The following is a 26,072-nucleotide window of genomic DNA, read 5'->3' as shown; positions in this document are numbered from 1 at the left end:
AGGTTATCAGTTTAAACGGTTTCAGTGTAGTTAGCTAATATTATTATTAGCTTGTTGTAAGATAAACTGCGCTGGAGTTTTATAGTATCAAATAACCTTTCCAGAATTTTGATCCTAGTTGAGAGATTTGAAATGTAACCTTCATATATGAATCTTTTTTAATATTTGGTGTATTTCCTTTTCATGGGTCTTTTAGGTAGATTGGCTTTTTAAGTAGCTTCAGTGTGATCAGCTAATGTTGTTATTAGCTTGCATTGAGATAAAACCACTATAGCTTTATAGTGTGAAAGTAGCTTTCCCAAAATTTTGCTCCTAGATATAATTTAGTACTGTGAAATGTCTTGAAATGTGACCTAGCACACCAAACAGAGTTGTTACGTTGTTTTTAGTGGATGAATATTGAAATATGCCTAATTGTGAGTATTTTAGAGTGTTTCATAGAACGTTTAATTTTCCAGTGCTCTGTTCTTCCCCCTGTGGCGACATGCTTCCATTTAGACCCTGAAATGAATTATATTTACTGTTTGAGGGATGTTATTGTTCATCTCACACAAGCAGCGGTTGGGTTTGAACACACTCAATCAGACCACTGTAATGTGTCTGACCTTTTGTTCCCATTGACGGATGAGGTATTGGCTCAAAGGAAAATTAGATATTTCCAGCGCTCCCTTTGACAGGCATACAAATGAACGAATCAAACAGCATGATTCCACTTAGACGGATCAGTATTCTAGCATGGTGAGCAAGAGATCATCAAGCTTCATGGAGAATATAAATTCTGCCTAAGATTGTGGGAAAATTCGCTTTCTCTCTCTTCTTGTTCCTCGCGTGCAGCGAGCGTAGGATGGAATGATCAGAACTATTGCGTTAGTTATTCCGTATAATAGCTCAATGCGCTTTATGTCTTTATAGTGTCAGTTGATGTAATAAGGGGCAGCTGCTATCATCATCCGTCACTCTGCCCTTGATAAGACCTCCGGCATCCCCCTCGAGTGTTATTCATAAAGACTCTCGCGTGAATGAGCACATAGCTCTAGGCTAAGTCCGAATTCCTCTACTACATTTCAGAATATGTTCTGAAATTGATTTTAACTATTGATTAAGTTTGCACTTTAGTATGCAGGTGCATTCCTAGGTATGTGCTTTTTCTTTTTCTTTTTTGGAAAGACATTTTTAGTCAAGGATGCATTAAATTGATCGAAAGTGATAGTTAAGACGTTAGTAGTAAAGATTGAAATATTAAGCAGCACAACTGTTTTTAACATTGATAATAAAAAATGTTATTTAAGCATCAAATCATTATATTAGACACTAAAGACTGGAGTAATGGTAGCTTAAAATTCAGCTTTACCACCACAGGAATAAATTACATTTGAAATATCTGGAAATAGAAAAACATTATTTGAAACCGTAATAATATTTCACAAAGTTACAGTTTTTATTGTATTTTTGATCAAATAGGCTAATTGTAACCTTGGTGAGCAAGAGACACATGCAGAGGTTTTAGTTTTGACTTGGTCTTCCACATTTTTCCAACTTTTCAAATAAGATGGTTCCTGAGCTGGTTGCACACTTCAGAAGATGTAGTATGTCTACATAGTATTGTTTGTTCACTGTATTAACCATGCAGAATTTTTGGAGATCATCATTAAGTGCTGCTGTTTGAATGCTGAAGTATTTATATATGGACTCTAGTTCTGTTTTGGCTTGACCATGTTTTGGTTTATATCTAGGCCATGTGTATCTGACTGTTATCCCCAAAAAACAGGCTAAAGACTGTTGGAGGACTTGACCAGTCACTCATTCCAATCTGCTTTAAAGAAGCTTATATGGGCTTTGCTCAATGGCTGCCCGAATGGGCAGATTTGCCGGCAACTGAAGAATCTATGAGCAAATGAATGATTTCAAGAAAAACATTCTTTTCTAAGAACAAATATATGAGATGCAATGTGTCATATCTTGATCAGGTTACTAATGTAGGAAAATGAATCGTTAATCAAGACACCGGGGAAGTGTGCTCAGCATGAAGCAAATTACCTGGATTAGCATAGCAAAACGCTGCATAATGTACCTTTACCGCTATGCAGAGTCTCAGTCAGAGAGAGATTCCTCTGTTAATTACAGTAGCGGTAAACAGAATGTGAATGTGACAGGGCTAAATGGAGCTGAGAGAATGGAGAAGCTAAAATGGAGTCTGATTTTTATATTCCTGTCATGTTTGTTTTGAATATCTCTGACATTTGACTCAGTATGCACATGATGCCTAAATGGATGAGAGACTTTGGGCTCTTGAGTTACTTTTTGACATGTAAAAAGTCATCAAAATAACAGAGATCTCAAATGGCCTATAATCAAATGGTTGTCTAACTTTTCAGGCCAATAACCACATTCAATCATATCAGAATATCTTAATACTACCAATTTTCTCTCTAATGTTTTTCCCAGCTTTGTGAAAACTTAAGAGCTGTGAGCCACAATAAGTATACACATTTTGTCATCAGTAGTAATATTTCTGCTTTGAAAGAAGTAGTTTACCCACAATAAAATGACCATTTACTTATGTTGTTCCAAATTCGCTTGACATCAGCAGGACAAAAAAAAAGTCTTTTTTCGATACAGTTAAAGTCAATGAATACTAAGATCTGTCATTCTGTGTAATAATGACAAATCAACAGTATCATAAATGGAGTCCATATGGCTTGTGCGATGCTTTTCAAGTCTTCTGAAGTCATGTAATGGAGAACAGATAACATTTAAGTAAAACAACTTGGTTGGTTTAGCTGTTGAATGACTAAAATGACCAAAAATGCCCATCCATAGTGTACATGCTGTGGCACTCAGTGTACCACAGTTTGGAAAGCACTGATTTAGGACACTATGTGTAGTTGTGTGTTTATTGGATGGACATCTTTTGGCAGATATGTTTTGGTTCAAGCATAATTTGAAGGAAATTTAAACTGTCAGTGATAGAAAATTAGTAAAAAAAAAAAAAAAAAATCCAGACATTGTCTTCGTTTTACATGATGGACTTTCCCACAAATATAGGGTTTATAAATACATGTCATTACAAAAATTTACAATTGTAACCACAGTTTCCACTAAATTATCATGTGGTAAAACTGTGGTAACTTGCTATTAGCCGCTGCTGTCATCCAAAAAGAAAGTAAACAGAATGACAGAAAGATTCTAAAATGGTTGTTTTATTGTCTGCAACAAATTTTATATGGGATAATAATGTTGTTTATTTTTAGATTGTGGATAATGTGTGTGACTTTATTGTGTAGCTCCTTTCAGAGCGACGGTCTGTTCACACTGATGACAGATATAGGTCACTTAACCAACATGAATGTGAGTTACAGTCAGATATTAGAACTTTAGCCACTGACAGACATTTGAAAAAAATTTGAATCACTTATCTTTTAATATTCTGAATATCTTTTTAAATGAGAAAATCATATTTGCTTCTTTGAAAATGATTCAATTGTTTAATATTACAGTAAAAAGAGTATGTTAAAATATTTCTCTTAAACAAAAATCCAAGTTTCTTTTTGTTCTATCTGTATCTGGGTGGGCTTTTCTCTGACTGGCATGAACATCTGGCTTGGGCATTGAATGCATTTCTGTATTTTCATTATCATTTTAATGCAACTAGTACTGATCCACTTGGGCTCTGCTTGTGCACACACATTTGAGCCAAAGTAGTTTTTAGAAGAAGACTGTTGTCTGCTTCATTAAAAGTAAAGTTGGTTATTTCTGTACTGCTAGAATCACAAATAATGACTCCCCTGTCTTTTATTGGTTGATGAGCAGATAGTTCTGCCCCCAAACTCTCTCTGTTGGCTGAACTGGTGTTGCTGTGTTGGTCTGATTGGGATTTTGAGACAAGCAAAGCGATGTTTGATAGTGCCACAGGAGATTCATCCTGCGAGTGGTTGTCTTGTTGTCTCTGCATATTAAGCTGCTGAAAGTATTTTAACACTTTTAATGATTTTTAATGGAATTGTTAATGGAGAAATGACACCTTTCAGCTTAAGTGAAGTGTATAAGACAAAAAGCTAGTTAAATGACACATTTTTGTTAAACTTCTCAGATGTAAAATCTTGAAATCTAGCCTGTATTTTAAAGCGCAAGAAAAATAAGTGTTTTAATCAGATTGTCCCTGAAGATTTGACACATTCTTTGCTGCAGAAGTGGCTACACAACAGAAGGACTCATTCGTATACAGCATTCGGTTTCTGCTATATCCCCAGGACATTTTCGAAATGACCAATTGGAAGGAACTGTGCTGAAATCATTTCAATTGTTGACATTTACTCTGGAGCTCCAGTTGATGATATCACTGATTTGGGAGTGAGGTGGAACGCTTGACCTGTTTGTTTTTTGTGTTGGGAAGGGGGGCATTCCCTAACTAATTTCCCTCTGATAAGTATCTGACAACCCATAGTGTGGCACATTATCTCCAGCTGGGGAAAAAGAGTGTGAATTGATTTTGCTGGATGCCTGTGCGGATGCGGCACTTCAAAACTCTCACTGTTTTTTAGATTGAGTCCATTTTTTGCTTTCTCTATTTGCATGTAAATGATCAATTACTGCTTTTGGCAGGGTTGTGCCACCCGACTCTTGTCTGTGGTGTGGAACTGTAATGTTTCACCTTAACAAATGATGTTTGCACTCCCCTACTTCCATTCGCAATTATCAACTGTTTGCACTGCTGGCTACATTGATTTTTTTTTTTCTTTCTAAATTTCATGACTCAACATTTAGTTGTCTGTTTAAATTGAATTGAGGGTGTGTTATGCGAAAATGACTGGTTCTTTTAAAATTATCCCTGAATTTTAGAATGCAGAGAATTACGTGCATGCAGGAGCGTGTCGTTTACTGTAGTTCACAGCATTTAGAGGTTGGAGAAAGGTCATGGTTTTGAAGGGTTGAAGCAAATCAGTGGAATTGAGCAAGGTTAAAGAGTACGTGGATGTTTAAATAAAGTCTAGAGATATTATGTGTACATTAAAAAATATTATACTACTGTTATTTCTTTCAATGCAAGGAAATCCCTTTGGCAAATACTTGGCATTATAAAAGGTAATTATATGGTTCATTTCTTTTTATTTTATGTGTTTAGTATGGTTTTTTCCCCCCAATTGTTGTCCATGAATTTGTCAGAACAGGCCTGAAAGCAGTTGAAAGGCACTTTTCCAATGCTTATGAGTGGAAAATGACTTGTATATAGCACCTCTTAAAGTGTAATCACAGAGGATCATATTCAAATGTTTTCTCTGTATCAGTTACTGTATTGACACTTCCAATAATCTGTCTCGTTTTGAAATGCATGCTATTACTCAAGCATGTTTTTGAGGGTTTTTTGAAACCTCATTGAGAAACAGTTGATACTCAATATCAGTTGGATTTGCCTTAGCTCCCTTCTTTCTTCCTAGATCTGCACATGAAACTTGATTGCAGATATGCACCAAATTTTCCACTACATTTATTTTCTCATGAATGTTTGCATATTTCAGTGATTGCCTTCTAGTGGATTCAAATATGCAGAAATGGCAATCTTCCTCTCCTGGAATGAAGCAAGTACTCATTTCATGCCTCTAATTGTGTTTCTGTAAAATGGTCAATTGTTCCACTTGCACAAAGACTAAAGTAGTTGCTAAAGTAGAATCCTTGCTCTGATTTCGTATAGTTCACTTACCCATCCAAAATTTGTTGGCATGTTGTCAGGGTGTTGGGGATGTTTGCCATGATGTTGCTTTGTGATTGCTAATGTGTTCAGAGTGTGTTTTCTATGTTGCTATGTGGTTTTTAGGGTATTTTGTTGGTTTAGTAGGTCATTGCTAATTGCCACAAGTCAAAGAACCCATTCACAAATGATATTCTGGTTCCTAATTATGACTCGAAACTGCTTATTCAATGTTAGTTTCGAATTTTTATGAAGTCAACCCTCTACACACACATTGGTAATAGAATTGCCAATGGCTAGTAAATAAACATTTATAAATGTATAAAAATCATCTTCACAAAACAGAAGAGCTTTTACAAAAAGGCACATTTATGTGATATGATTTGAAAGCAGCTACATGAAAAGATTGTCATCTTTTAGTTCTAAAGTATGAATGAAAATTTATGAATGAATGTCTCTCATAATAAATGGAACCTTTCCTTGGAACTATTACTTGAGATATTGTCATTCAGTATTTCTGATTTAAAAAAATGCACTACTGTGAATTCTGCAACTAATAATATAAATATTTACTAAGGTCCGATGGGCTTCTGGGTAAGTGAATATTAATCATGCTGTCTATGTTCACTCTAACTGATTTAACAAAGCAATGGAAAATTTCAGGAAGAAGAAAACAAACAAGAAAGAAGCATTTACCTATAGAAAGTCAGTTTTTGATGCTTGAGTATAAGCTGTACATCCATAGGAATAGTGAAACACTCACATGCATAGTGTTCAAGTGTAGGTGAGTGAAAATATATCTGTGCAAAACTTATTCTCGGCATCTAACTCACTCAATTGATCAGCCAATTGCTATCTGTAGAAATGTAGTCACCTGTTGCAAAATTTAGTTGCATTGGTGTGTAATTTACTCACAATGTAGAAATGTCCAAATTATATGCATATCAGTGAGCATGTGGATACCTCTTGGTTTAGATGAGGTCCAAAAAGCTGCTTTGAAACAGCTGCGTGGATAAGTTAGAAACTTGGCTCTTTTCCTTATGTCTTACTTTTGCAATTTGACCAGCACAACAGAGACTCCGTGTTCCAGTGTTTGCTCCATCGCAGGCATTGCTGTACATCGTCATCCGCTGATCCTGTTCTCGTCAGCTTAGAACATATGTGTATCATGCTCATAGAGATATGACGGTTGGGTATCCAATCCAGTTAGCAGTTATCCGAGCCGGGTATGATGAGAGGGCCCTGTCATTATCACTTGCACATTCATGCGGCACATTACCAGCTGACCTTCCCGTCGCTGTCACTCAGAAAGAAGCCCAGTAACTCTGTCACAGGGTGGCCGTTCATGCCAAGAAACCAAAGATCCTCCACCCCTATCACTTGTACAGGGTTAATAGGCACTTAATTGGCTTACCTGGCAATGTGCGATCAGTTGCGAGGTCAGTAAATTAGATTTGCTGCTGACACATACCGCTCTACATGTTTATGATGCTTTTGCAATTTCACGAAGCATCGCTGTCCATTTTTACCCTCTGTTTTACACTGTCCTTACCTCCCAGCGAACTTTGAAGGAGCTCATTCAGCTGTTCAGGAAACGTATCGTATTAAAGTGTGGTAACTGCTATATGTAATGAATTTTGGATTAGGAGCGACAAAGCAGCTCTATGAAAACCTTTACTGTAGGACGCAGAGGGAAGCGGGTTATAGCAGGAGTCTCTACTGCCAGACACCCCAGGGTGGCTGCATTTGATGTCACTCTCGCTGGAAACTCCCCAGCGCAACACAAACAAAGCATGCCGTACCAGACCTCTGCAGGATACATCAGTAGAGCGGGAAATGTCAGACCGTCAGGGGTGTGCGTGTGAAGTGAATTACTCTGGTTTGGAGAGCGGTCCTGGGAGGATACTCTAATTTCAAGCTGAAGGTGTAATGTGACTTTTATTTTTTCGCAGGTGCAGTGGACCCTAGTGTAGACGGGAGCTTGCAGAGGGACCTTCTCCACGGACTATATGAAGGGAGGGGAGGGGGAGGGGGGGTTGCTGACGTTACTCCCAGCTTGCAGAACACACAGGTCGGCATGCCTTTACATTTGACGTTGTTTGTCTTGAAATTTCATGGTTCAGTGTTTTTGTTTTGTTCATTTTCAGTGGCTTTGAATATAGATGTCCGTTTTTTCTGTACAGCTAATTTATTGTCTTGCTTTTAGTACCTTTTTTCGTTTTTCATTAGTACTGTTTTTGACTAATGTCAGTGTTTCCTGTGCCTTTTTGTCCAAAGTACTCACCGTCACCACTCTTAGTTAATGCCAGAGTATATGGCTTTGCGCAAGATGGAGCGGAACGCGGAAAATGAATACCTGAACACCCTACAACAAATCTGTGTTTCTTTTAGCTCTGGCATTAAGGTGAAAAATCATTAGATTACGTGTGATTGTATGAGAAATATGTTGGCACAGATATAAATATTTGAAATAAATCTTTTCAAAGAATCAGAGAAAAATTTATAACAAAGACAAAATATATAATAATTAAAAAAAATGTGGATTCAGTATTTTTGAAACTTCTGTAAGGTATAAAATATATTTATATATTATTATTATTGTTCTAACTCATGCCAAATCACCAAACCGTATCAGCATTTCAAGTGGCTTAGAACAAAGTACATAACATCTGGATAACGTTTGACCTTTGCACTTTGTCCTGTGTTCCGGCAGCGGGTCATTCCCGTCCTCTGCCATAAGCTGCGAGTTGTTTAGATATTCCGTACCATTTTGCCTTTTCAAGGCAGCGCAGTGAGCAGAGAGGAACATGCTGGCTTGATTTGGCCAAATTGGAAACCTGTGAGTAATATACAGCGGAGCAGAGCCGGGCTGGATGCGCGTCTGGTAGTGTTTATGCGCAGGGTAGCTGCATCTGCACACAGCCCAGTCCCGCGGATGCCTCGTACCCTCAGGCCTCCAGCACCTGCATAATGGAACAACAGAGAAGAAAGAAAGGGGGAAGGAGATCAAATGACAAGGGCTTGAATTTTTCACTTCAGATGTTTCTTATTTTTTGACTTACACCAGGAAAATATTTCCACGTCCTTAGAGAATTGCGCGTCGATATGATGGACCGGCCTCGTTGCTGTTTCGTAAACATTTGTCTTATTGCATGTTTGGCTGTTCTCCCCAACGCCGCCCTTGGAAATTTGTGGAGGAAAACAAATTTCTGTGAAACGATCGGTGGGTGCTTTACACAATGCTTTAATATAGCACTACACCCCACCCCCCCCACCACTAGCTTTTTAGTCAGGGATTAAGAATTGGGGCAGGCGGGGGCAAGGAGGGAACGAGGGAAATAAATAAATATATAAAGGTGGCGGTTAATCTTGCTTAGTGCAGTGTGAACGCTGAGCAGTGCTGTGGCCTGACAAACATCTGCCTCACACACAGCCGAGCGGGATCAGCTAAAGCGATTAGCGCGCTCACGTCAGCCTGTGGAGACGGGTGCCCGTTACAAAAGCCAGAAGACGAGCCTTTCCTCCCACACTCCACCTGGAACACTGACACCGCAGCACAAGAGAGGCCCTGCTCTGAAAGCAGTGCAAGAACCGCATGCAAACACTACACTTTTCCAATACTCATATGCTCTTGGCGTTCTTTCCCTTTATCAGAACAAAGCAACATGTAGCTCTGAGGATTGAACAGTCTGCCGTGGTACTGAAGCAGATGCTTATCACAGCCAGGGTTGTATCCGAAACTTCTTAATCAGCATGTATGTAATGAAATATGCCATTCATTAAGGTGTAATTGTAATTTTACACTTGCTTTGTACCGAGATGGGGGCCTTGATGTGATAGCAGGTGACCTTATCTTTGCTGTGTATGAAGGGCGACTGTATTCTGCACATGTTTTTAGAGTTAACCTTATTATAGCAAAGAAGGGGCGATACTTCCTGAAAGGGGTCTCGACAGCTTTTTCTTTTTTCACTTTTTTCCCATTTCATTTCGGTTTTGTGTTCTTTAGTGCTAAATGTTTTATTAATATGCATTTATCTTGTTTCCCAGTGAAATATCGAAGGACTTTTTAAAAACGATAAGTATATTTGATATTAAAACTTTTTTCATCATTTTTTGGTACTTAATAAATTTTTAAGACAATTTTCTAAAAACAAGTCTTATTATTTTGTGTTTATATGATATATTAGTAGTAAAGTTATCTTGGTTAGATATTTTACTGGGAAACAAGATCAAAATGCAGATTAATAACATTTTGACAATAGAAGATTGTCACCCCCCAGTAAATAATCTAAACATTTTTCAAATAAGATGAATGGATTTAAGATATTATTAAGATGTTTTCCCCCATAATTTTTCATCCCTAATAAAGCTTCACTTTAAAATCTCTTAAAACAAGTCGTAATATTTCAATTTATGTTTTATAATTGTTATTAAATACTTTTCTTTTCTTTTAACTGTTCTTTTATACTCTCTGCCTTCTTTCTCCATTTCGCTCTCTTCCCTTTTTTCTTCTTCCTTTAATCTTGACGTTCAAATTCGGCTGACTTGGTTCTCCGCCCTCATTTTTCAACATTTTGACTTGCCTCTTCCTTTGTGTAGCTTTTCAAACATGCCAAAGTAGCTAGTGATTGACTTTTTCGAGAACAATTTGTCCACATTATTTATATATTTATATATTTTACAATGTAATTTAAAGCTTAAGTGTGTAATTTAGTAATTTAAATGTAATATATTACACCATTTGAACAACCCAACCCTAAAAAACAACATTGGCCCAAATATTGAGTTTAAGGGCAGGGCATTCGTTTTGACCAAACAGTGGCACAGTTTGATAACCTGTTTGAAAACTGCCATTATTTATTGGTGCAGAATGACACGGTCATTAATTTTCAAGTCTAGCCATCTCTCTTTTTTTTTTAAATCTAGGCTCAAGATTTTTGGGATTCAGGTGATATTTGTCTTCATCGTCTCCCATACCACATGATAAAGCACCACAGTAAGAAATAACTTTGACGATGAAGTTTTCTCTGGGCATGTGTACAAGCCACATGGTGTGTTTGATAAAGAAAAAGGATGTCAGCACTCTTAGGATTAGCTCACACCATAGGAATTAACATCAACATCCCAGCTCCTGTAGCACCCAGGATTCTCTTCTCTTTGATATCTAGCCTCCGCAGTTACAGGAAGAAAAAAACACATCTGTGATGAAGAACACTCCCAATTCTATGTTTCTCTTTTCGATCGGTGGGAAGGTAGTCTTTACCTCTGTGAATTACTGTGTTCTCCGATGATAATAGTAGAGCATTGGACAGTAGTAGCAGTGTACTAAAACTGTAGTTTTCCAAGCTGAAATCTACTTGTGCTTTAAGTATTTAAGGTATAGTGAAGCTATAATTTGAAGTAGTTAGCTACACTACAAGTTACTAAGAAAAAGTATCCACTTTAAAGCTATTTTAAGCACAATAACTTTTTAAATTATATACACTAACATTCAAAAGTTTGGGGTTGGTAAGATTTTTTTATATTTTTTTTGAACGAATACTTACCAAGGCTCCATATATTTTAAAATATTCCTACACGTTAAAACACCTTTTTATTTTAATATAGCCAAATTAAAGCCAAAGACCTTCAGTATCGATGCCATATTGAATTGACACACACTGAATAAAAGTCATAGATCACATCATTTTTTTCAATCACATTGTCAAAACTGTGTTATTGTTTTTTGTTTTTTTTCAGAAAGACGTTTCGTCATGTTGTTAATCAACAATACAAATCCATTAAACGCCCTGTACTTGTATCCCTCACAGACTTGTTTCCCTTCCTGTCAAAAACATGACACTACCCTGACTAAGGTCTATTCTTTCAGTCTTAAGTGTTACATGATCTTTTAGAAATCACTCTAGAAACATTTCCTATCAATTTTTGAATCCGTTGTGTCGTTAATATTTTTTGTGGAAATGCGATCATTTGTTTGGATTCTTTAATGGATAGAAAGTTCATAAGAACAGCATTTATGTGAGGAATCATTTTTTGTAACATTATAAACGTTTTTATTATTTTTGCTAAATGAAGAATTAAATAGACCCTGATCTTAGTGACCCCAAACGTCTGAACATTAGTTTAATTGTGATTTATTCATTCATGTTTGCGTTTTTGTTTTTTGTGCAAGTGTTTATCTAACACAAAAACATCAATGATCTTAATTAGGCACAGCAATTAACTTAAATTTACACAAAAGAGATCTTATAAACTAGAAAACAGCCTAATTAAGTTGAAGTTGAGAACAGCAGCATCGAAGTAAATATTTCTCTGAGTTCCTTTTAGGTAATGAATTGGTGAATCATTTAAAACAAACTCAATTTTCGATTGAATGAATCGATTCACAGAAATGAACCTGACTTATGAAAGTTTTATTTATTAATTCTGTTTGTTTGACTGTAAATCTCCATACCCTATATGCGTCAACCAAAAATAGATTTATCACCAAAAAAAAAAAACTATGAAACAAAGCTGCTACTATAATACATTAGCCTCGCTCTCAGTCAAATAATACAGCTTTGCCAAGAATTGCCTATATACTGGCTCTTTGTTGTTGTTAATGGAGGTCTGCCATCAAGTTACTTTACTTTTTTTTTTTTTCATTGTTGGCTCAGATTAAGTTCAACACCCCTTTAGAATGGAAGGTGTTGAAACAAGCTGAAATATCCCTTTTATCCATGCCAAAAGTGCATTCATGAAGAGCACTGACTGTTCAATGCGGGACAGATGTGGTGATTCCTCTGGAAATATGTTTTTCTGTGTGGAAGGGAAATGAAAGCTTAGGCTGGGATGTTCTTCATCTCACTTCTGGAGGTGAAGAGGCTGAGTACTGTGCATCTGTGTTGCATTTATGCCAAAGACAGCTTGCATCCTGATAGCGGTCAGAGTTTGACACTATGCCAAAGCTGATAGTCAAGGATACATTATACATTTGAGCACGCATGTAGTCTTGTAACCTATTGATTTTAGAAACGCAGCTCCCTGGAGAAATGTGTCTTTTTTGGAACTTCAAAGCTTTAGGTTTTGATTATTGTGATTTGTGTGGAAAAGAATAGCTAGGACATTATTCACTATTTCACATTCTGTCACATTCACAGTGGAAAAAACAGCTTGACTTTACTTTAAAAAAAAAAAAAAAAAAAAAAAAAAAAACATTTGAGATTGTTATCTATTTATGTTGCCATAGCAGTCAAAAGATCCTTTGTTAGTTCCTCGCCAATAAAAACTAACATCTGAATCATTAAATGCACAGACGTGTTTGCTACCCTTGACAGGAAGCTATATGATTACAAAAGATGTTTTCTGTTAGCCTGCCAGGCCATGCAGCCATGATGAATGAGTGTAATATACAGTGATCAAGAGTGGACACATGCATTAATGGCTCTCAATAATTGGAGCAATACATTTCAAATGCTACTTTCACGCAGAAGTTGATTGTTTCTGAATCATTTAATCTTGTTGAATTGTGCCCCCCCCCCCAATTCATGTCAGTAAACAGGAAAACAATGTGCTCATTTGAATATCACAAATTGTGTAGTCCCTGGCAGTCCCGGGCTGTGCCGTGTGAAGAGTGCCAGCCCTCAGGGTCTGAGTGAACAAAAACAAATCACTGCATTGCTTACACAATTACAAACCTGTGTACTATTCATCTGCACAGGATATGCGAATTACTTATCTGAATGCGTCTCCAGATATTATCTCTAGCACACAGTGTTGCACAGATTGAGATGTATGAGATATAGGCTCTCGGTGTGCATATGCATAAGAGAAATCTGGCTGGCATAATAGGAACATCATTTTAATATAGAGACAGTCAAAGATCAGTTTTATATTATATATTGTCAGATTGTAATAAGACAGTATAAAATCTATGAAGATCCAAAATTAATCTGTTTTCCTTTTTTCTTGTTTCCCCCTTCTTTTTACTGAGCCAGTAAGAAGGATTCAGAACGGTGGTTTGAATCAGGCTCATTTATCCTGTGAATCATTCCAAGCAATTACTGACTCATTCACTGAATCAATTTTTAAGTTCTTTTGGATATAAAATGAAATGAGCACCATTTAAAGTGGTGTTAATTTTTATATATATATATATATATATATATATATATATATATATATATATATATATATATATATATATATATTATAGAATTGGTTTGGTTTGGTTTTAGAAATATTCAACCAAAACTACAATGTGAATTGATCCTTCAGCTTGTTTTCCCTCAGACATCTAAAAAAAGTCACTTGGACCCAAAATCTTTCATTCTTGGAGCCAATGGCTTCCTAGTAGTTGTTCTGGTCTGAATCCCTGGAAGAGTTTGAGAACTATTGGGGTGGAGTCTGAACTCAAACAAAGCCTTGAATTATCAGAACATACTGTCTCATCCAGCTGCACTGATGATTTGAATTTCTCTCATTTATTTGCTGGTGATTTAGGGCGTTTACGTTGTTTGTGTTGCTTGCTGGCAGAACTATCTGGAGTTGATTTACGGATGCAGTCTGTTGGATAGAAAATCTGAGCCTATTATGATTCTGCCCAGACCAACATTAAAATGTGTATTTATTGCACTTCCAGTTTTTATGTGTGATCCGTCGTAGCAGGCGGTGTGCACCAGATTGGAAGCTCTCATTTGACAAACCTACATTTTACTTGTATCTGACTGCAGTCATTCCGACGCATTACATCCAGCATACTCATACTACTCCTCCAATCGTATATTTTCATTCTCTTCTTCCAACTCAGAGCTCTTTATAGACTCCATAAAGAGAGACGGATTTTCCAAGTTTCTCGGACTCCCCAGGTTGGGTCCTGGTGCCACCTTGGGTTCAAGGCCCCCAGAAGGACATGCAGATGTGGGGCAGTGTTCACTCTCTCAGAACAAAGCAATTAAGTTCTGAGATGATGGGGAAATTTTATAGTTTCAGTAAGGATGTCTCTGAATGTCTACATGGAAAGAGGAATGTGGTATGCATTTTAAAGCAGCAGAGCATTCAAGAGCTGAATGAAAATGATTCCGTCTCCAGCGAGGCCTCCTGTAGCCCCACACCTTCAGAGGAGGAGAGCTTGAAAGACATCCAGACTGAGTTTAAGGCCTTTGTGCTTGTGCTAATGAAGCACAGAGAGGGAAGGAGAAGGGGCTTCTGATATGGGTTTAATTAGCAGAGGGTCTCTGACTATTAAACTTCTGATTACAGTGTGGAATTTCGCTTATATTTAAGGAGTTCAAGAACTCTTTGAATGGAAGTGATGGCAGGAATAAGAAAGTTGTTCAAGTAGGTAGCTCCTCTTGGCTCTTATTTTATATTATAGAATTGTATATTATAATATATAATAATATATATTTTTTATTTGTTTTAAATTGTTTTATAAATTTATAATTTTTGTTTGTTGTATTTAACTTTTTTTTATAGATTTTTTTTTTGCTTTAACATTAATTCATTACAATTAAGCACATTTTATCTCAATTCTTTTCTCCAATTTAAAAAAAAAAATATAATAAAAAAGTATACTTAGTAGTGTTTTATTTTGTGCCTAACTTATGAAAGAAAAATGACTTTTTGGAAAAATAACATTGTTTAAATAGTAAAATATTTATACTTGGCAGAGTTTTATTTTCTGCCTTTAACTTATTAAAAAACATTGTATTGATGTATTGATCATGTTAATGAGAATCAAGGGGGGAATTCGCATAATTATCGTAAAATTATGATTTTTTTTTCTTTTTCGGGGGAGGGGGTGTAACTTGAATACATTTTTGGAAGATTAATATGATTGCTTAGAGTTTTGGAGCCAAGTTGTAATACTTAACCTTTGTAACTGAATGTGTCGTAATGCTAAGTGTCACAAGCTATCCGCTGACGTTCTCAGATATTTCACACATGCACAAGCACAGTTTCAACTGTTTTGAGAGGCAAATAGCTACATGGCTGCATGAGCTGAAGCAGATTGTTGTACTGTCCAGACCCAGATACCAGAGAGTGAGTTATTCCCTGCACCATGACCTGATTAATTGAGAACGTCTGAGGTTGTCTGTGGGTTGTGTTCAGGCTCCAGTAACTGCCCCAACCTCATCCATCTCAAATGCTTGTGTCTAAAGGTTGGCCTCCGAAAGCTGACCCCTCGCCTCCGCTGCAGACAAAAAGTCAGTGTGCTTAAGTTGATTGAATGAGAGAGGGCAAGTGAGTGAGTGAGGGATCAAGAGAGAAAGATAGCGCCAGAGCCAGCGAGATACAAAAAGAGGCAACATTTAGACAGCTGCACGCGTAGCACCATGTATCCATGTCTGTCAAAGGAAGATATTTCTGTCTCCTTAGAGCGGCCCACAGGCTTCCAGGCAAGCCATCTCGATGTCATCACCGTCACCCTTCTGTCATTGGCTAAAAAGGTTCGGCTGCGTGCGTGCCTGAAGTACAGCGTGTGCTGGAGTTAAGGGCCGTGCTAGCCAGGGCCTAATTGGAGTGTGTCAGTCAGGCAGCTTGACTCATCGAAAATTACTGGGAGCAGTTCACTTAATAGGAAAGCAGAAAGGAATGACAATAAGGTCATGATACCACCACATCCAATGGCAACGATCAAATTCCAGGGCTACGGTAGTTATATCTCTCGAGCACCTCATGCTGACAGTGTAAGCAACGATAGATGGTCACATGGTGCTGAGAATGAGCCCTGTCGTATACGGTCAGGCTCCAAAAATAACATTCGTGCCAAATGCAAGTAAAAATTGACTTTGGTGAGTACAAAAAGCCACTCAACGGTTGGAGGGGTGCTTTATTAGAAGCTGCAACATAATATGCGGTTTAAATTGAATTGAAAGAAGAGTCTGACCCTTGCTGATGTAAGTGACGTGAAGAAACTGAATCCGCCGTCATCTACAGAAAACATCTGTTCTGACTCGGAGGTCTTCTAACTTCAACATTAAGTGCTTTTAACACTGAACGCGATAATTTGGCATTAATGTTTGGCGCAATAATGCTTTTGAATCGAAACAAAAGATCCCAATGGGGTTATTCACATCGGGCACATTCATTTGCGGCGCGAAAAAGTGAAGATTGTTTTCCGTCCTCTGTGTGTCGATTTCTTTCATCACACCCATTGCTCTGCGATGAAATGGGCCATCCAATAAGATTTGAGCTTAGATTGCATGCATGAAGCTGCTGCTGTTGCTCAAAAAGGCAAAGAGTGGTGGCGCGGTTTCAAAAACCAGTGTAAACAAACAGTGACTACATGTTACAAGCTGTTAAAATTCGGGTTCTGGTCGGGTTAAGGTCACTATTTGGGTTTCTGAAACATTCGGCATAACCCGTTTACATGCGTGAGCAGAGAGAGTTACTCCTGTATACATGGAATGTGTAATCAGTCGCCAATATCCCGATGTAAACGGCGACGCACTGTTAGCGTCTGGACGTAAGACGCAATATGCGTCATTTCCGATTCTTCTTCCTGTATCCAAAGACTCAAAAGACCAAGATTCCTTGCGAATAGAACATGCGCAGAACACACATTTTGATGGGGATATGCCGAAACGCGTTTACAAGACCAAATATTTGGGTTAGAAAAGGGGTACCTCAGGTATAATATCCCGGTTTTTAAAAAGGATATGAGCATATCCGGGTTTTTGCCGGTGTTACATGGCCGGTTGCAACCGGTTTTGAACGGGTTATTGGCTGCATGTAAACGTAGTCACTGAAGAACAGTATTCTGAGTGATTCCAAGAGAGAAGAGAGTGGATGCCGAGTTCTTTTTATCTCCGGTATCTGAGAACAGATTGTCACATGTTCTTAATATAATTTCTATTAATTCTCCACTGAATTATGTGATCTGTAGTGTCTGTTATATGAGTCACTCTCTAGATCTTCCATATTAAAACATTTTTTTAAAATATATTTCTAATCATGAAATATGAAAGAGACATGATTATGACTATATATTTTCTGTATGTGTTTTATATGGAGCTTATGGTATATTTATACATTTTATTTAAGATTTTTTTTGACAATAAGCTGTGTGGGCATTATTAAACATACAAAGAGTGTTTGTCTGCCTATTATAGAATCAAAATCAACTATAGATCACAACCGGAAGTTATTACAAGCACTTGATGATCGTTTTAAGCAAAAACATGAATAAATAACGTACACAAATTTTTAAATGTGGATTGATGCTACTTCTGTTTGTATTTTAAGATGTTTTCTTGTAAGCATTATATATGGTTTCTATTTCTGTACTACTTTATCTTAATTTATTGCTGTATATTGTGGGGCGGACGATGTTAAATCTATATACGAAACACATATTTGAGGAAAAATGCAATGTTGGTCAGCGCCACCTAGCATGCAGATGGCGCTAATATTCTAATATATATCGGTTCGATACGATACACTGATGTCACGGTTCGGTTCGGTTCGGTTCGATACGTTTTAGATACAGCAAAATGTAAAAACATCTCAACTTTTCAGAAGGCCGCAAGCGCACCGCGGGTCATGTGACAAGAACCAACCAATCAGCTTCATCCTTTCCCGTAACAACGTTGAGAGCTCAGCCAAGATGAAGGAACAGCTGATCATAGTTGTATATGGATTGCAATTTTGAAATAAATTCAGTAGCAGAGCTACTGCAAGCGATTTTTAGAGCTGCAAATCCATTTATCCTTCGCTGAAATTTCCGCGTCTCATGGAGAGAGCACGTCATTGTTGCTTAGCAAAGACAGACGCCTCAGGAGAAAGACCGCGCTTAGCGTTTTCCACGCGTTTTTAGGAGCGATATGTGAACGGCCCCTAAGGCGCTCGCTCACTCAGCACGCGCTGAAGGCTCGTTGCAAAATGTCTAATGCATTTAACAGACCAGAAATATAAGATCCTAAAATAACCAACAGGTCTGGTGTTTGGGTTGGATTCCCTGTAAGCTATAGTGTCTAAATGCTGCAGGGATAGTTTTGCTGCGTGCATGTTTCTCCTTTTTTTCGTCTTTTCCCAGATAGTACTGACGCATATATCCCAGATATTCCCGCTGTTTTTTTTTTTTTTTTTTTTGTAATCCCGCTGGTGTACCCTGTCATGTTGCAGATGCGACATACCGTTGTTTATTTATCCACCACTCTCTTGCCATCACCATTATAGCTTAAAGGGAATCCAAAGTGCACCCAAACACCAGACCTGTTGGTTATTGGGGGATCTTCTCATTTCTAGTCTGTTAAACGCATTGGCTATTTTGCAACGAGCCTTCAGCGTGTACTGAGTGAGCGAGCGCCTGCTGAGTAGCCTAACATAAACATATAAGATGGTGTTTTTTTCTTCTTCGGGAGTGTCAGGGGCGTTGCCTGTTACGTTGTTTGGGTTATTGGGCTACCTTGTTGAACGCATATCATTATATTTCTTTCTCTCTCTTTTTTTTTTTTTTCAAATATAATTAATTACTCCAACGAACCGTTCGGTATACATAATGCGTACCGCGTACCGAACCGAAAGCGTCGTACCGAACGGTTCAATACGAATACGCGTATCGTTACACCCCTAATATATATATATATATATATATATATATATATATATATATATTATATATATATATATATATATATTATATATATATATATATATATATATATATATATTAGAAATGATTTCACTGTTTTTTGTTTCATTTTTGACCTTTATTTTTTAGACATTTAATTATTTACCATGGAAATATTTTACTTTGTTAAATTAATGTATATAGAAAAATCTAGTCCCGTATCAGTGACATCTGGGAGCTGAATTCAAATCAGAGCAGAATGCTGAGAGATTTCTTGTGTCAGACTGCCAGTGCCTCTTGCATGCCGAAGGTTAGATTGATGTCCTGAACCTGCTGTTGTCTTATATTTGATGGAGCTCCCAGCATGCATTTCTCAAAGCCTTTCATTGACGTTTGGTTCTACAGATTTCTAGCTTTCGTGTAAATGCGAGTGTGAACATGCAAACCCGAATCCAATCTCACATTACATGAGATGTCATTTGGAAGGCACATACATGACACATTTTTTTGTTTTGTCAGAAATTGAAGCATCACGTTCGGTGCTTCCTAAAGATTGCCTTGTAACCTCATTGCACACAGGCTTTCGTGGTGAAACGTGAGGTGGGTGTTTATGTTCTTTAGGTTAACATGGCTATCTGTGGAGGAAACCTGGCCTGCTGGCTCTGTTCTGATGTGCTGACTTCACTCCGCAGCTGCAGAAATATTCTCTCTCACTGAGCTGCAGGGACATGCCAGTATTTTCATTCCTAACTTCAGGCATTTCCGAGCTCTAACAAAGGGAGAGTGAGGTGATGAAACTAGGGTGGAAGCTGTTTTCCAAAAGCACCAAATAATTTTTCTGTGTGAGCAGTGGATGCCTATTTCAACAGAAGCTTTATTAAGGTTTGTTCAGAAACATTTCATGCGGTTTCCTCACAGTAAAAATTGTTCCTGTAGATGCTTTTCCTTCTAGATTTTTTTCCAGTTTTATCTTCCTGACAAAAATATTCCACCAAGTAGAGAAGACTGGGACTTCTTGTGACACAGAAAAGGTTAAATAGTGTGTAAAAGTGAAGTGTGACAAAATTAGTTCGAATGCCACATCAGCACATCTATTCCCTCCATTTAATACTCCTGTCATTTTTTTTTTTTTTTTTTTTACTGGCGGTATTGGAAATTACAAGCTAGCGCTCAAGTCACCATCATTTTTTTTTTTTTTTAATCTTTGGGAAACCGCTTCCCTCCTGTCTGATGCTGGTGGATCAGCACAGAGTAACACTGCTTGCCTAAACCGGAATCCCACTCATTTTTGTCGAGTTACACTCAATCATCTCTCATCGACCACTGGGAGGCTCCTGCTGAGGATTGACAGGGAGAGCCTTTGACAAGCGGATACCAATAATAAGGGAATTGCCCTTCCAGAGAAAATAGCTCTGTAATTGTTGGGTACGTTCAAGCTCGGTCACAAAGAAAAGGCTGGAGTGGGCCTGTGCATTTTTCTGTCCTGTGTCAGGGTTGTGGATGTGTCAGCAAGCCCCTCGCTCTTGTGCGCATGGCTGTGGCTGTCTGCTCGACTTGGCCTGCTGGTGGAAGCCCAGCTGAATGCTTAGTGGTTGGCAGGCTTGGACACTTGCCTGTATAACTGGAGTTTGAATGAAAGGGGCCTTGTGAACTTTTGGGCTACTGTGGCATTTTCCAGCTGCCGAGCAAAGTAATTAAAAATCTTTTGCTATAATGCTGAAACGTAGAGTTACAGTGCTTGGTTTGCTTGAGACACACTGTGGGACTAGTTTTGCTCGTAATTCTTGTTTCTTTCTCTTGATTTTATTCCTGGCTCTCTGTGGTTTCATATGCACACATTTGCACTTTGCATCACCTCAGTCAATCTGCTTTTTAAATGTGTTTTTTTCCCGCTTGTTTACCACTGTCTCAGACAAAAAGGCATTTTGATTGAAGGAAAAAAAGGTTTTTCCTTAGATTGAAACTCATCTGCGGTATCCAGGATTTATATAGACGTGGGAAACGTGGAAATATTAGGCAATTTCTCTGTTAAAATAAGAAATTCTTATTGAAATACTGAAACAACAACAAAAATAATAATAATTATAAATAATAATACATTTATTTTTATCATTATAAATACATGGATCGATTAGCTAGATATATTTTAAACAATTTATAAGTGTATAAAAATCCTTGTAATATTGAATACCATCACTAGAGCAATAGCTACACTAATTGTTATAATTCATGTTTATATATATATATATATATATATATATATATATATATATATATATATATATATATATATATATATATATATATATATATATATATAATATATATATAAATGATCATGCAATGAATATTTATTATAAAAAAATTAGCATATTTAGAATCATATAATAATACAAAATATTTAATAATCATACTCATATATATATATTTCTAAAATGTCTAAAAATTATAATTTGTGTGTGTGTGTGTGTGTACAAACTCTATGAAATCAACCTATCAAAATCTGTGCCCTATAACATGGAAAAGCATGTAACTGTTACCCTGCAGACTGACATTGGCTTTTTCTTCTTCACTGATGACCCTCTTAGAGTGTATCTTGCCTACTACAGTTACTGAGTAAATTAGAGCTGCGGAAAACATGGTGACAGATGTCTTGCATCACTCTCATGTGATTGGCTGTGAGTTTTTTTATTGTCTGTGTGAAGTCTCATTACCCACTGCCCCTGGAAAGAGCCTAATAAGGCAGACAACAGTCTGCAGTCTCTATTGAACTGTACAGAGAAAAATAAAGGTCTGCACCACATGTGAGGACACCTGCTTGCTAATTTGTATGTCCGCAGAATGCTTGTGTTGTGCCTTTTTTCAGTCAGAGCAAATATGTGCTCAGATTTTGATGCGGAAAACCAATTGGGGAAAAGAAAGATGTCCCTCCAGCGGGTTGAGCCCTAAATGAATTATTCAGATCTGCATGTTGTGTGTTTTGCCGGCCCATTCTGCTTAATGGCATCTTTTATGGCATGCATCAGAGACGACTCCAGATGTAAGACAGCCTCGGCATTCCAGCTTTCTGCACTGCCTCACTGTGTGCCTGAGGAACAAAGCTTAAAATGCTGGAATTCATTTCACTTTTAGGTTCCCCTTAATAAACGATTCGCAAATCAATGGCTGCTTTTGTAATTTGTTTCCGTGCTCAGTTTTGTGATAATGTTTTGCAAGCAAGGCTCTTTGGATCAATATAAGATTGAGGGGGAAAACAAGCCTGGCTTCTATTTTTCTCTTCAAATATTTGGAAAATGATGCAGTTGGTGCATTATCTCATCCAGAACAATTTAGCTTCCTAATGGAATGCTAGTTTTGGTTCAGATAGGAAAAACAGAAGTGTATTTGAACATGCAAATGAAAGACGATTTCATATTAAAAAAATCTATTTTAATTCAGTTGCTTGCTTGATCACCCTGATTATTCTTAATGATGTGCAACTTAGTTAATGTATATGCCTTAAATTATGCTTTTATCATGTAAAGGTCATAACCATTTAGGCAAAACATGCACATCTTGACTTTTCAATGTCAAAACCAGAGAAAACCCACTAAATTCAGAATCTGCTTTCCTTGTATTGTGTGTACTTTTATAATGAGCTGGTTTTTTGAGTCATCAGTGCTTTGTTTTACATGTAACAGCCCTCATCGGTGGTGTGCAACACCTCTGTAAGTGTGTGTTTTCTATCTTTGTGTGTTTGTCTGTGTTGTGCCTGGTCTTTCCTCCGCTGCACCTGCACTAATTGTAAGTGTGCAGCTGTGATGTGAGAGCCGTACTCCAGCTGGGAGAGCTTGTTGAGCTGCCACACAAACCCGGCGAGCTAAACACCCCAGTAAGTCCCTCCTTGACTCAGCTAATGAGTGTGGAGCACAGACAATGCACCCCGATCCAGCAGCCCATCTGAGCGCCACTGCAGTCCAAGAACCGGAGGAGGTCGTCTATAGACGGCTCTCAGTTTGTGCTCCGTGACCGTGAAAGTGTGGCTAATCAAGCCTTTGCTGTCTCGGCCTCCTGTATCCTGACTGTGTCTTTCCTTTATTGTTAGTATCAGTCCATCTCATGGGTTTCTCTCATGCTGAGTGACTCCAGATCAGTCATCCAGCCTGAAGGTCATATTTTCTGATGCTCGCTTTGTCACAGTCTCATGTTCATGCAGGAGTTTTTGTATTCATTATTATTAGTTGTTATAATAAAATTTGACTAATTATTATTTCAATGTTTCAGAAAGACATGCATTTGTTATTATTATTATTTGTTTTATGTATTTATGTATAGTTTTTTTCCATATATATATATATATATATATATATAATACATAATGATGCTGGATGTTTCATCAGATGTGGGGTTTTGATAACCTAATTGTACCAATTAAAACGATAGTAGCCCATTGAAATCTGGAGCAGTAGCAGTCCTTAAGGAATAACCTATAACATCCTTGTGTCTAAACCTTATTTCGGGAAGTCCTTGGGCATCGTGTCCGGAATAACACTGGCGAATGTTATCCGAGTAGGACGTTAATGTGCATTTTAAGTTTTATCTGTTCTCAAATGCTTAATGGAAGTACTGTAGAGCATTTTGTTAATTAAAAGGATAGGTCCAATCTAATTTGACTCAGAAATAAGAAAATAAATGAGAGGGTCACAGCAGCCAACCAGATTTGAGTGTAATTTAATAGCATTCTGTGTGGAAGTTGCTATTATTTTTATTATCATAATCATTCTGGTATCTGTAGTCACTGTGACCTGACTCAATTACAATATTCTGGTGTATCAAACGTGGTATGTGGGTATTAGAAGTACAGTCAGGATAAACGAGTCCATTAATAGTCAAAGCATGATCCTATTAGGATATCAGTAGTTTTGCTTTTCCAAAAGCTGACTTGAAATATTCATATGAAATTACAGCTTTATGGATCCGTAGGGGTTGATAGCAGGAATTCAAGCAATAAACACACCTAGTAGATCCTGCACTCCAGTCGCAATGCCGAGGCCAGAGAATCAGACGGATTGTCACTTTTTTTCCCTTTAGATTAGAAGTATTTATTCAGACTCTGTGACAGTTGCATGACAGGATATGGATGGTGGAGCTGTAGAAGCTGATGAGAAAGATAAACAGAGACACAAAGTTTTATATGAGCAGATTATTGCTGCCTTCAAGTCATGTCAGAATTATCGTATTTACGTGAAGAGTGCACATGTGTCGTCTGTGCCAATGGGGAATCCTGGATTTTCTTTGAACCCTGACTTTTTGAGTCGAGGATGTGTCCATTAAATAATAATAGCGGGTGATTTTGTTTATTGGTTATAACGGAGCTGGAGTGAAAAATGTTGACTGTACAATTTAGTACTGTACGTTTCTTGCTACAGTAGTGCTATAAAAGCTTCCAGGGTTTGCCTGCAAGTTGCAAATTGCCTGCAAATTGTCTGTTTTTTACAGAACATTAAATGGTGTAAATTAAAAGTTGCAAAATGACTTTCAAACTCATAAGATGCTGTATGATGTTAAATCTCATTGTGTGATTCATTATGTAGTAGGGAATCTGTGTTGTGGTCTAGACAGGATATAAATGTTTGTTGTTGTTACTCTAACCACGCCTCCTTCGAATACATTAAGTAAGGTATAAATTACAGTCAGCTTGTCGTTATTGAAACATACTGTAAACCCTGACAGGGTGATCAGGACCCCGAAGGCAAGTCAGCTTTTTCCACAGCTCCTTAACCAATGAATGCGTTTTTAGCCTTACTTTTTATTTGGTATGCTGGTTGTGACATCATGAAATGGCAAAGCATACTCAGCATTTTTTTATGTTATTTCCTTGTAATAAGGCTAAATTTGGCTGTTTATGAAAAATATTACATTTGCCTTTCTCTATCATCACTATCATGGTTAGATTGTCTCCTATTCTAGCTGATAAATTCCACTGATCACAATGGTACATTGTGACATTGTCAAGCAGGGAAGGTGCAGAACAGGGGATTATGAATACTGAGAACAACATATGTAACCGTGCACACCATTTACTTTGGCAAAGGATTAATATAATGTGTTCTGTTTTTTTAAATTTCCAGATCACTTCTGTGATTGATGAGGATATGTGAGTGAATTTGCCAAACACTGAACAAAGAAATCTACTGCATCCTCCGGTAAGCACTTCTGACTGATGATCCTTCACTGCTCATTTCTGCTAATGATTGTTCACCTAATCGCAGATTTGCACACACACGTGCCGCTCGCATGGTGTTATCTTCAAAAAAACTTTCCCGAATTAACTCGAATGGCGTAATTGGTGCTAAAAACTGGAAAGCATGCACGCTATTGTGGCAGATTCTCATATTTCTCGAGCACAGTCAAACGACAAATTTATTTAGTGTTTTTGAGCAGCAGCAGAACGCTCTGTATAACATGAGTCATAATTAGCAGCGGGGCCTCTCAAATCACTCGCTGCTTTGTTGTTCCCCTTACAACGTCAGTGTCAGTTTTTTTTACGTTATTATTAAAGCCAGGCACAATTACTGAGACGTGAGATTCTTTGAAAAAAAAAAAAAGTTTTAGCAGGCAGACTTTTGTCTATACAGCACATGTTGTATGAAGTGTTTCATTCTAAGCCTTTAATATGTTCACTGTTTTCTGTCTGGTCTTGTGTACCGACATGGAAAAAACTCGAAGGTGAATCTTTTTTGAAGCATCTACATTATGCTAATGAGTTTGCAAGGGGGCGGAGCCATAAAGGCCAGATTGCCAGTAGAAGAGGGAGAAGAGAAGCCTGTAATTTATGGATGCAAACTGCCA

The 26,072-nt window shown here is 37.5% G+C and overlaps 1 long non-coding RNA gene across 1 annotated transcript in view; it reads left to right on the top strand.

Annotated features, from left to right (window-relative positions):
- LOC113096110 (uncharacterized) overlaps window positions 1-25,504 on the top strand; it is a 47,276-nt gene extending 21,772 nt beyond the window's left edge. Inside the window, exons 2-3 of the long non-coding RNA XR_003288462.1 lie at window positions 7,639-7,757; window positions 25,352-25,504. This is a non-coding gene — a long non-coding RNA (uncharacterized LOC113096110). The remainder of the gene's footprint in view (window positions 1-7,638; window positions 7,758-25,351) is intronic.
- Window positions 25,505-26,072: the final 568 nt, after the last annotated feature.

The sequence above is a fragment of the Carassius auratus genome, unplaced genomic scaffold, assembly GCF_003368295.1.
Source record: "Carassius auratus strain Wakin unplaced genomic scaffold, ASM336829v1 scaf_tig00215878, whole genome shotgun sequence".
Classification (NCBI taxonomy): domain Eukaryota; kingdom Metazoa; phylum Chordata; class Actinopteri; order Cypriniformes; family Cyprinidae; genus Carassius; species Carassius auratus.
This window is presented reverse-complemented; position numbering and strand designations above follow the sequence as displayed.